Raw genomic sequence first — 12,437 nt, 5'->3', positions numbered from 1 at the left:
ATATTGAAACTCCATGCATGCTCCTCTACAGTCAATTGCCAGTGTATAAGCTATAAAAAGGTTTCATGTTTGAACTTGGTGTCAAGAGGAACTGACTAAGATGACATAGGTGGGTTTAAATGTCGTTTTTAATCGCATATTGTGAAGAAAGCTCATACCTGAGAAAGAGAGGCTTGTGGTAACACCATGTGTACATCGTCCCTGCAGGGACCATTGCTTGGCAGAAGAAAAGCTAAGGGAAAGAGGAGAGTAGTGGAGGGAAGAGTATATAGGGAGAGTGTAAGGAAGGAAATGATGACAATCGAGGGGCAGCAGTGAGCTGAAAGTTGAAGTTGCAGTAGTGGAGATGGGAGAGCAGGGGACAGAGAGAGTAGTAAGGAAGAATATAGAGTGAAAATCAGATAAAAGGTTCAGAAATCATTGGGAGAAGAAAGATGAAAGAGAAAGGAGGGGAGAGGGAGAAGTTGAAGATTGGAAAATCATGGAGATAAGAGAGAGAAATGAAGCGATATGAAATTCCGTCAGATCATTGTACATACCTTCTGAGGCTATTTAATTCGAGATTCTGCTAATGTGGTACAATCTGCACTGGCTCAAAGCAGTAAATGTCTTAGTCGGTGCATGTCCTGCTCAGGTATTTACAGCTGACCAAACCCACTCCCTACATCAACATCACAAAATTTTCAAAGACTTAAGACAGACTTACCAGCTTACCGCGTCATTCCCTCACTCAGTGGAAGAGTTTATTTCCTTAGTCTGTTTGTAATACAGAAATTTTATTTTTATTTGCCCATATTGAATAATGCTATTGTATTATGGCTTACAAATGTATTTTCTTTTTATCATTTTTACAGGGTAAGATGTTCAGTCTATTTTTATCTCTTTGGTCTCATGTATAGTGCTGAGATGTATCTTTGTACTTTTGTTTGGTGCTGTAATACTGTAACTATCATTATCTATACAAACAAATTGTACCCATTATATGTGCTGGTTAATGTTTTTTGTTGCTTTCAAAGTCATACTACTCTCTAGTGGAATATTCCTTGTCTTCATGCTGAACTTGCTTCTTGAATATTATTTGATGATGTGGAATCATTGCACAGTTTTGCAGTACTATTCATGTGGTTATCAAGGACTGTCATATGGCTCTCAACATTATAGCACTGTTTAGTCATAAACCTTGATTTGATACGAAACTTTCAAGTTTTGATATCTTTTTTATTCTCAGTTCTGTTGAACAGCATATAGACTATAGGTAGAAGCCTTTCTTAACCTACTACCAAATACTATGTTGCACTACCAATAAGTGCTAGTAATTTTCATTGAAAAAATGATACAATGTTTCGGATTTTATTCTTTTCTTATTTGTTTTGAAGGCTTTTATTGCCTAATGTGATCATTACTTTGTGTTTTTAGATTGAAAGTAAGAAAAAGAAAGTATGGGGAAATATATCCGCAGATGGATAGTAACATTCTGCTCGAGCTTAAAGCTTTTTGTACTGGCCGTCACTCAAATGTGTGGCATCCTAAACTAAACTAAACTGAACTTAACTAAACTAAAATAATCTACACTAAACTAAACTAAACTAAACTAAACTAAAATATATGTCTGTTGATCGCTTCGAGTATAAGCAAACCCTCAATTTACATGTGCCATGGTAGAAACTTTATAGTTACAGTGAAAGCAGAATATCCCGTATCAAGACAGTGCAACAAATTCTTTCTTTGGACCAAGTGGAATGAATTGTCATTCTCAGATGTGTGTGCATATATTTACTTGTTTTAGAACAAGGAAGATGATGTAATGAACAGAATTATGCTGATATATGTACCACAATTTGTAATTTTTCTTTTTAAATGCTGAACCTGTGGTGTAAAATGAGGAGGTCATGACGAGCAATCTCGCACGTCATTTGTGTGATGTGATATGTCATGAAATTGTATATGTATTTATATACTGTCCCTTCATCTATTCTCTTATACCAATGGTTATTTTTCAATGGTTCCCCATGATATCCTTGTGAACCTATGCAAGTAGTGTCAGTCAACAAAAATTTGAGGCTTTGCCTGTTGTTGTATTACCTGGGGCCTGCTGAATTAGAAAAACTCAGGTTGATTTCTAACAGTCTATAAGTTTTCCAATGTAAATTCAATGGCAGATTCACACTAACTTGAGTTTTCAGTTCTTACCGGTATTTTTCTCAGGTTAAGCATTTTATGCAACAGGCACAGACAACCAACTATAATCTATGATAAATGTAAAAAATGAAAATACTTCAAATACTGAATGATTTGGTCTGTGTTAAATTTCACAATCAGAGTTTTGTGAATGGGTATTATCATCTTTGTATTTATATATTACATCATTATATATGATTATGTTCTATCAAACTAATGTACACTATTGTACAGTGCATTTGTATGTCCCATTTTGATTTTCCATGTTAACCATGAACTTGAAATCATACTAAAATATTGCACTGCATACTTGCATCATGAACTTGTGATTTTTGCTTGCCCTGTTGATAGCTGTTATGAATTATACACTCTGTTTATCTATACAAAACCAGAATGATAGCAGGTCCTAATATAGTGTACTGTGACTTCCTGTGGGTTACAGGCAAATAATGTTTTCTGATTAATTTTAGATCATATATTGGTATTTCTGAGGTAAAAGGGTCAGTTTCAAGAATGTCAAGTTATTTTCTGTTTACCAATGGCAATGTGCATGACCCCCAGCACAATATGATCTTTGAGAATACTTTAATGAGAGATATCTATGCCCCCGAATTGCTTCAAACAAGCAATCTCCTGGAATTTATGCCAAAGTGAAGATTTGGGGCCAAAGTGTGTAATGCTGAACTGACATCTATACACCTGTATATACAAACATATGAAGGTCAAACAATACATGTTCATTGAGGAAAATGTGTTTTTGAAATGAATGGCCTGATACTGATTAGAAAAGATATTAACAGCCCTTAAAAGCCCTTAAATTCGTTGAACACTGTGTTTAAGACCTAATGGTGAACTATAATGTAACTTGGACTGACAAAATTGTCACATATTTGTTCATATTGTTGATATAACCTTAATAGGGTCGATCATAGATGTCAGTCCATATAACATTACATACCCTCACCCAAAATTTTTATTTTGGCATAAATTCCAATAGACAGCTTGTTTAAAGCTATTTTGGGGCAAAGTTATCTCTCATTAAAGTGTTTTCAAAGATCATAGCAGTGTCTTTGGTGGTAATGCACATTGGAAACAGAAAGTAACCCGACATCCCTGCAATTGGTCGTTTTACCTTGGAAACACCCACATTGCATCTGGTGTTTGAAAGTGTGAAGTTAATTATGTAATATTGGTACCGGTACTCAAGTGTTTGAGATTGTCAAATGGATTTGTTTTTGTTTTGTTGTACTTTTTGCTGTATGGGCTCTAAAACAAAATCGGATTTTTTTGTAATCTCTTTTGATAGTACAGTGCACTCTCAATGTAATGAACATGATTTTAAAGAAACTCTCGATATGACATTGTAAGAATTTAGGCCCAAAAATGATTGTGTATGTAATGTTGATCTTTATGTGCTTTATTGTTTGGCTATAAAAAAATGTTGGTCCCAAGGGCTTCATTATGACGAGGTCAAGTTCACTTGGATTTCATGAATGTCCAATCCCAATTGGCAGAATCTGAATCAGATAGGGCAGGTGGAGACTTTATTTGAGCAGGGCATTCATTATTTATGTAATATATATGCATATATTTATATACTTGTATATATAGCTTTTTTCTATGTAGGAGAAATAGATATTTACCTGTATTAAGCAAAAAAGTGTACATGTAGAGCATTGTTTTAATGCTTTTTCAGCAGAATGATAGTAAAACAATAATATGGTATGTTTAATAAAACAAATATGAAGTACAAATTAAGCTAATGAATCTGATTACTCTTCTCTGTGCATTGTCTTCTGGAATAAACCATGGTACAACACATCCAAGCTCCAGCTGCAAAGTCAAGAAATCCAAATTACAGCACATAATCCTGTAAAATAATAAATTTTTGCATGCTTGAAACTTTTGCGAATTTTGCATGGAGCCAAGATTCACTATACATGTAGTTAAATATACACATCGTTCATTTTTGTCTACATAATGCAGTGAATGCCAGTGACAGTTTGCAAATGTTTCATGTCGTAAAAAAAAAAAAGCCATTGGCTCTACTATGCAAAAGTTTCATGCCACAAAAGCTGTACAGTTATAATGTTTGCGCTACCCCAAAACATGTGATTTGTGTGTGTTGGTGATACATTTTGAATTGTTCAAGATGGATCAGGACAAGTACATTGTATTTCATAGATGTAGAACTGCAGACCATTTCACAGTGCCTCTGTGTGTGTGTGTGTGTGTGTGTGTGTGTGTTTGCGTGTGTGTGTGTGTGTGCACGTACATGTCCTTATGGGGGGGGGGGGGGTAGGTCGTGTCCTTAAACTATGGTTGAGAAGCGTAATGCTCGATTCAAATCATCCCCCCCCCCCCCAAATCTTGGCACGTAATCCTATAGAATGTCATGGGTTTCCAGAAGTCTTTCATTTATTTATTTATTTTTTTCTTAAAGAGGTACCTACTTCATGCGTACGCCAGCTGCGCGGCTCTTTTATAAAGCTAGAAAAGTGACAATTTGTTGGATTTCTTTGTACAATGTCTTTTCTCCTAATCATTTTCCATAATAATGTCACAAAGTGTATAGTCCCCTTATCCATCAGCAACGGCACCGAATCATCAAAATTCATAACAAAATTATGAATCTATTGTTCAAATTTCCCCAAACTTTCACTGATGTGTCCTGCCTTCCCTTGAGCTACATTCATATTTGGGTGTGGTTTATTTTTAAGGTTGTGGTAGTGTTACATAATAATCCTTAAACTTTGAAGTGTACCGCCTTGATAGAAGAACCCAATGAGCAAGCCCAAACTTACAATTATTTATTTTCCCGGATGGATTGTCTGATATCTCATACCAGTACTGAAGTTTCTTCTCTGAGCGTTTACTGGTAGCTCTACTCTTCCTACGTTTGCTGATGTAAATTCACGTTGTGTTTGGAAAAACAGTCAAGTTGCATGCAAACATATTATTAAGAACTAGAAAAGCACTACAAACAAACAAAAAGCTGCGAGAACGAATGAACCCGGGCCGCCTGCTAGCGCTAGCTGGCGCTATACTAATCGAGGAAACAGGAACCAGCCAGAGCACAGAACTGTGCGTGTAGAATCCTGTGAACCAGAGCGCTGCTGGGAACCGCCGAACAAGGACACACAACACGCTGATGGGGCGTGCAATGCTTCTCTAGTAACTGCTGGACTGTAGCAGACAACCTTTGAAGTTGCATTTCTACTCGTACGCGTACTCAGTGTCTGCTATGTCTATGGCGCGCCATTTGCCTAATAATTCAATAAACTGAGTTTATCTCCTGTTAGTTACTACTAACTTGACCCGCGTTAAATTAGTCCCCGTGACGCGGGGAAAGTCCCGCGCTGTGGACTTTGTCCTCGAAAACCATAATGGCCCGAATTCACGAAGGTGGTACAAATGAAACCATGGTTTAAACCATGGACAAAATCCATGGAGCACCAAGTGTCGCACGGAATATTTTGTTACAAAATCGGTCATTTCGTTGACAAAATGACCATTTCCTTAATTAAATTATCATTTCGTGGACGAAATTTTCATTAATTTTTTTAGTTACAAAATGTCATTTTGTGACAAAATAATCATTTCATCGACGGAATGACTCATTTCATAACGAAATATTCCATTTGACACTGGGCACTTTATGGTTTTTGTCCATGGTGTAAACCATGGTTTCACTAATCCCAGCAAACACAGAACATTTTGAGAATGTTTCCTACACTTTTTTTAAGGTTCCGTATGTCTTCGTATAAAATGGACGTTTTTAAAACATACATACAACGTCAACTTGGGGACTTAGCATTTACCGCAAAGCACAGGTTTTTTTGAAAACATTTTAGAAACGTCAATGGACGTTACAAAATGTTTTTATTATGTATGCAATGTCTTCCCCCTTTGTTAACGTCCTCAAAACGTTTTTATTAGGTCTGTTATGTCAACTTCTTCTTTAACCCTAAAAAGACGGGGGGGGGGGCTAAAAAGCCCCCCCTCGACATTTCGTGCGATTACTCTGCAACACGCAATGCTCTCGCCGCGATGCTCTATGACTTTTTTCTTTCAAATTTCCCGCACAATTTGACACCAAATTTGTGACGCCCGGGGGTACGGTTCTGAACTTTTCGTACATGATGCATGTGTAGCGCCGAAACTCTTAGGGTGGGGGAGGACCTTTCATAAAACACAGATATTAATACGCAGCGGAAGAATTTTGTTGGGCAAGTATTGTTATGTGTATGTACTATTATGTTAACATACACTAACACTCACAATATATCCCCACCTTTCGGTCTACGGGAAGGTTTCAAACATATGTACAGTGTGCAACAAGTCACATCAACATCACTCAGTCACAACTATACACATTCACACTGGATACACATTCACACATACAGCATGGTGAAACACTTTCATTCACACTCACCATCATGCATACTATGCTCACCAGTAAGGAGTAATTTAAATAAATTTACTACCATGACTGCTAATAAATAACTATTAAGACAACTGTCTTTAAAGGAAATATATAGCTTCCTTTAATGATTATAATAAGAAACACATATACATTATATACAATATGATTTAGTCATGCCAAGGGCATTCCAATCAGACCCTACATGTCTGGATTTAGTTGTCCTGTTTCTCGACAGTTTTATTTCTTAAGTCATTACAAGCTTGTTCCTAACAATTTAACCAAATACAAGCCATTGCAACGATTGAGCAAGTTTTCAGTGCAGACATTTTACTTATGCCATTGTTTCAGGTCTCTGTAGTCGAGTTGACCTGAAATACCAAAAGTTGTGAAGACTGTAAATAGCTGGGATGCTCAACACATCCTCGCTCTTTGAAGAGCGGGAGCAAAAGAGTTATCAAAAATGATTACTTATATTTAAATTCAAAACATAGTCTATTAAACTGAAGCCAAGCTTCATAGGTCAAATGTCGTTTTACAACAAGAATAACATTCGATACATAAATACACACAAAGTAATTATATGGCAAGTGCACGATCTGTTCAGTTGAGCTTTACATAAATGCATTGTGAGCCAAATGTGATATAGCAGTCACAGATAGCTGCAGTCTATCTGTCCTGACAATACCTTTTTTTTTTAATTCAAATAAATCCAAAATAAATGTGACTTTCATTTCAAAGTCATGCTATTGAAGCATCAAACAAAGCATCATGTGCGGCGTAGCAATACTGAACAGATGAACAGATGACCTAATGTACAATTTACCAAAGTGTCAGTCCTTATCATCATAAAAGCAAATGAGCTTAACTCGTAAAATCAATGAAATGTTAAGGCACATGTTATCAATTGACTTGTTTCAAATATTTGAACTACAGCAAAATCTCATTAATCCTAAATGATATTACTTAAAAGCAATCACACACATCAATAACTACATAAATGAAATTGAGTGCAAATAGCTTACCTGAAATACCAAAAGTTGTGAAGACTGTAAATAGCTGGGATGCTCAACACATCCTCGCTCTTTGAAGAGCGGGAGCAAAAGAGGAGGAAGTTTGAGCCAAAATGATGCAAGTTGAGATGGACGGTACCACCTTGCTAAATTAGAGGGTGGATACTGTAATCTGAGGGGGGGGGGGGTGGTTGTGGAGTCTTCAGGTAAAGCATATTTGTACTACAGTTGTACATAGTGTGCTGTTTTACCACATTGTAATTAGCACTTATACACATAACACATGAAACACATTGTCTTAAACTAATTACTCTCAAATATCATAATTTCAATATACTCGAATAACTTTTATCCACCTTCATCTGTTGAGATGGAAGAGTCCATTTCTCATTAAATGACTAACGCTACTTTCTCGAGAAAAGGCAATAGAGAGGGGTAGGGAGAGGAAGTGGTAGGTAAAGAGAGTAAGGGGAGACAGAGAGAGAGGGAGTTTGGGAACCAAGAGTGGGAGTGGATAAAGCAAGAGAGAGGAGAGAGAGAAAGAAGAGGGCAGTGACGCAAGCTCCTACCAGAAGCTGGTATATATCATGTGCATTACCATGGCAACCACACTGGCTGGACTTCGGAACCTGTCAGCACACAGGTGTGTGTTTAGAGTGGTCCATTACTGACCGGTAGTGACCATAGTGCTTAGGAATGTGAGCTGCTTGCCCACTTTCATTTTGTTGCAGCATCCGAGTGGTCATCCTATATACTAGTTTAAACCATTTAAACTATACAACATGAAACATATCATTTAATGTTGCACCAAACAGGGGCTACACATGTGAGACCGAAAATTGCTCAAAAATGTGATTTTGTGTACAAAGTCAATACAAATTGAATTTTTTCTCATGGTTCATATAAATATGCTTATTTTTACTCTCAATGGCTAAATTAATTTGCTTTAATAGTATTATGCTTCAAAAAGGGTCTGCCACAAATTTTGATGAAAAAACAACAAAAACAAAAGGTCGAAAAAACAGGGAAATACATAAGAAATTCATAAAACAATAAAACAAATAAGAAACTAATTTTGATACCGAATTTTTTTCAAGTACATTTGCTAAGAATGCCACAAAGAATATTTAGACCCAAAATGAGCACTTTTGGAGCTTTATTTACTGACTTAGATCAAAAAGTCTGATTTCTCGCATAAATTAGCGTAATTAATCAAAATAAAATAAAAGAAGACTATTTTGGAAAATTTGAATATACGATCTTGTAGATTATATTGCACACTACCATTGTGCAAATTTCCGCGGCGATCGCGCGATCCACGGCTGAGATCTTAAGGGGGGGGGGGGCGGCCTTTAGGCCCCCCCAGTCTTTTGAGCTACCAAAATAGCCCAGTCTTTTTAGGGTTAATGAACGTTTAAAGAACATTTTTATTCATCCTCTGTACGTCTCTTTAATATGAATATTTATGCATAATTATGAATATTCAAGTTAAGGTGTGTGCATGTGTGATCTAATTTTAGTAACCATGTCTTCATGCATCACGTTTTGGTGATATATAAAAAATGTGATACAGATTCATCAATTGGGAATAGGGTGTAGTATAGGTGGTAGGACATTAGGAATAGGTTAGGATACGAATATATATATATAGGAATGTACAATTAGGATTAGGATATATTAATCTCAGATTGCGTCTATAATCTCATAACTATAATTTTGTTAAATACCCTATAAAAATAAACATTATACACTCTTAAAAGGTTTTCTGGACGTTCTAGACTTATATGGAAGGTTCTCCGAACATTCTGGAAAGGGTCATAAGACTTTTTAGACGTTCTTCCTAACATTTTTTGAACGTTCTAGACGGTTTTCAAAGGTTATCTGGACGTCCACAAAGCGTCCACAGAACGTTTTGAATATTCTCAAAAGGTTTTACTGACATCCACAACGTTCAAAAGGTTTTCTGCAGGTCCTTAAGAATTCTGAAAGGCTTTTTATTGGTTTTCTAAACGTTTACGAAATGTTTTTATAACGTCCATTTTAAGTGTTTAGATACGTCGAAAACCTTCCACAAAAAGACGTTCTGAAAATGTTTTGACAAAGCGTCCAAATAACAAACTTGGAATGTTTCAAGAACGTTCAGAAAACGTCCTTGTGTTAGCTGGGATTTGTACCACCTTCGTGAATTTGGGCCACAGTGAATGCTCGCTGGGATTCGTCCCCTCATCCCGCGAAGCAAGCCGGGTCCGGGACAAGATTTGAAGGGGATAATGAGCTTTGGGCATAATTGGTAACGTCCAGCTATGGTCATCAAATGTGCGCATGTGTGATGCCTGGTTTGGAGTGGTAGAGCTCGCCCCAAGCCCCAATTGCCCCCACAGCTCGGGGACAGATGAGGTAGCAGTGTGGACGGTCAGTCGTAAAAAAGGTAAGATATCTGGGTACTGTCCGTGCAACATAGCATAGGCGCCGGAAGTGGGGGGGGGGGGGGGGGGCAGGGGGGCGGCCGCCCCCCCCCCCCCCCAATCCAAAAAATGGGGGGGGGGGGCAAAACGCATTTTTGCCCCCGCCAAAAAGCCCCCCCCCCCAAAAAAAATAATAATAATAATGATAAAAATAAATGAATAAACAAAGAAAATAAAATAAATATGTATATATACATGAATAAAAAGGGAAAAATATGGCTACAAACGGCAGCTTTTGGACTGTAAAATGTCAAAATTTTCAAGCTCGCTCGCTTCGCTCGCTCGCATCAAGCAGTTGAGCCCAGTGCGCCTCCCCCTTAATTTCTAAAGCGAAAAACATAGCTACGACGGCAGTTGTTGGACTCTAGAATGTCAAAAATTTCAAGCTCGCTCGCTTTGCTCGCTCGCATTGAATCGTTACGCCATTCTCCTAATGTTGCTGACAGTAATTGCCAGTAGTTGCGCCCGATGCCCCCATCCCTTAATTTCCAAAGCGAAAGATAAATATAGCTACAAACGGGAGTTTGTGGACTGTAAAATGTCAAAATTTTCAAGCTCTCTCGCTTCGCTCGCTCGCATTGAATCGTTATGCCACTCTCCTAATGTTGCTGCCAGTAATTGCCAGCAGTTGCGCCCGATGCCCCCCCCCCCCTTAATTTCCAAAGCGAAAGGTATAGTTACAAACGGGAGTTTTGGGACTGTAACATGTCAAAATTTTCAAGCTTGCTCGCTTCGCTCGCATTGAATCGTTATGCCACTCTCCTAACGTTGCTGCCAGTAATTGCCAGCAGTTGCGCCCGATGCCCCCCTTAATTTCCAGAGCGAAAGATATAGCTACAAACGGGAGTTTTGGGACTGTAACATGTCAAAATTTTCAAGCTCGCTCGCTTCGCTCGCTCGCATTGAATCGTTATGCCACTCTCCTAACGTTGCTGCCAGTAATTGCCAGCAGTTGCGCCCGATGCCCCCCTTAATTTCCAAAGCGAAAGATATAGCTACAAACGGGAGTTTTTGGACTGTAAAATGTCAAAATTCTCAAGCTCGCTCGCTTTGCTCGCTCGCATTGAATCGTTATGCCATTCTCCTAATGTTGCTGCCAGTAATTGCCAGCAGTTGCGCCCGATGCGCCGCCCCATTAAATTTCCAAAGTGAAAGATATAGCTGCAAACCCCAGTTTTGGGACTGTAGAATGTCAAAATTTTCAAGCTTGGTCGCTTCGCTCGCTCGCATTGAATCGTTATGCCATTCTCTAATGTTGCTGCCAGTAATTGCCAGCAGTTGCGCCCGATGCGCCCCCATTTATTTCCAAAGCGAAGTATTATAGCTACAATTAAAACTCCAGTTTTGGAACTGTAGAATATCAAAATTTTCAAGCTCGCTCGCTTCGCTCGCTCGCATTTTATTGTTATGCTATTCACCTTATGTTGCTGACAGTATATAATTTGTCGATCGTTTCACACCGTCATTCCATAATCCATGTAAGGAAACTTACAATGCTCCTCAATGACTGCGTTGTTGAATGTATCACATTCCGTAATGTATTGTAGTCCCATTATTGCTCACGCACACACGCACAAGCATACAGACCGTCAAAATTACTTTATGGTTCCCCCCATGTTTCGACCCACCGTACGCCACTTTACATATATATATACATATATATATATATATATATATATATAATAGATGTGTGTGCGTGTGTGTGTGTGTGTGTGTGTATGTGTATATTGTGTAACATATGTATGGTCTAATCTTGAGCCCCCTCCAATGTTTGCCCCCCCCCCCCCAATCCAAAACTGCTTCCGGTGCGCCTGCAACATAGGGTCCAATATGAATGAAGGGTTAGTGTTTAACTGATAAACTTAGTTAATGACTGAAAAAATCTTGTTTCTCTGTCGATAAACCCAATTTTTTCAAGTGAAAACTAAGTTTATCATGATAAACATTTTTTTTTCATTTGTCAAAGAGAGATTATTGATAAAATTAGTTTTTCCCTCGATAAGAGTTTCTCAATAAACCTATTTTTTCACTTAATAAACAAAATTATTTGATAAACTAAGTTTTTATTTTTTGCTTGATAAACAGAGTATGTATAAAAAACCACTAATTTTTACGATAAACTCTATTTATCAAGCGAAAAAAGTAAGTTTGTTGAAAACCATTGTTATTTCAGCTTGTGCAAAAGGGGAGCCTTTTTTAAATAGAGAAACTGCTAAGCGAAAAATCTAGTTTGTGGTGATAAACAATCAACAAAGCTCTCAGTTTATCCGTCGATAGCCTTAGTTTTTTGAGAGAAACAACTGCTTAATCTAGCGAAAAAAAAATTTCAATGATAACTTTGCTGTTGTTGATAAAATG

The sequence above is a fragment of the Diadema antillarum genome, unplaced genomic scaffold (assembly GCF_040938485.1).
Source record: "Diadema antillarum isolate AM-2024a unplaced genomic scaffold, OU_Dant_1.0 seq00001293_RagTag, whole genome shotgun sequence".
NCBI classification, from domain to species: domain Eukaryota; kingdom Metazoa; phylum Echinodermata; class Echinoidea; order Diadematoida; family Diadematidae; genus Diadema; species Diadema antillarum.
This window is presented reverse-complemented; position numbering follows the sequence as displayed.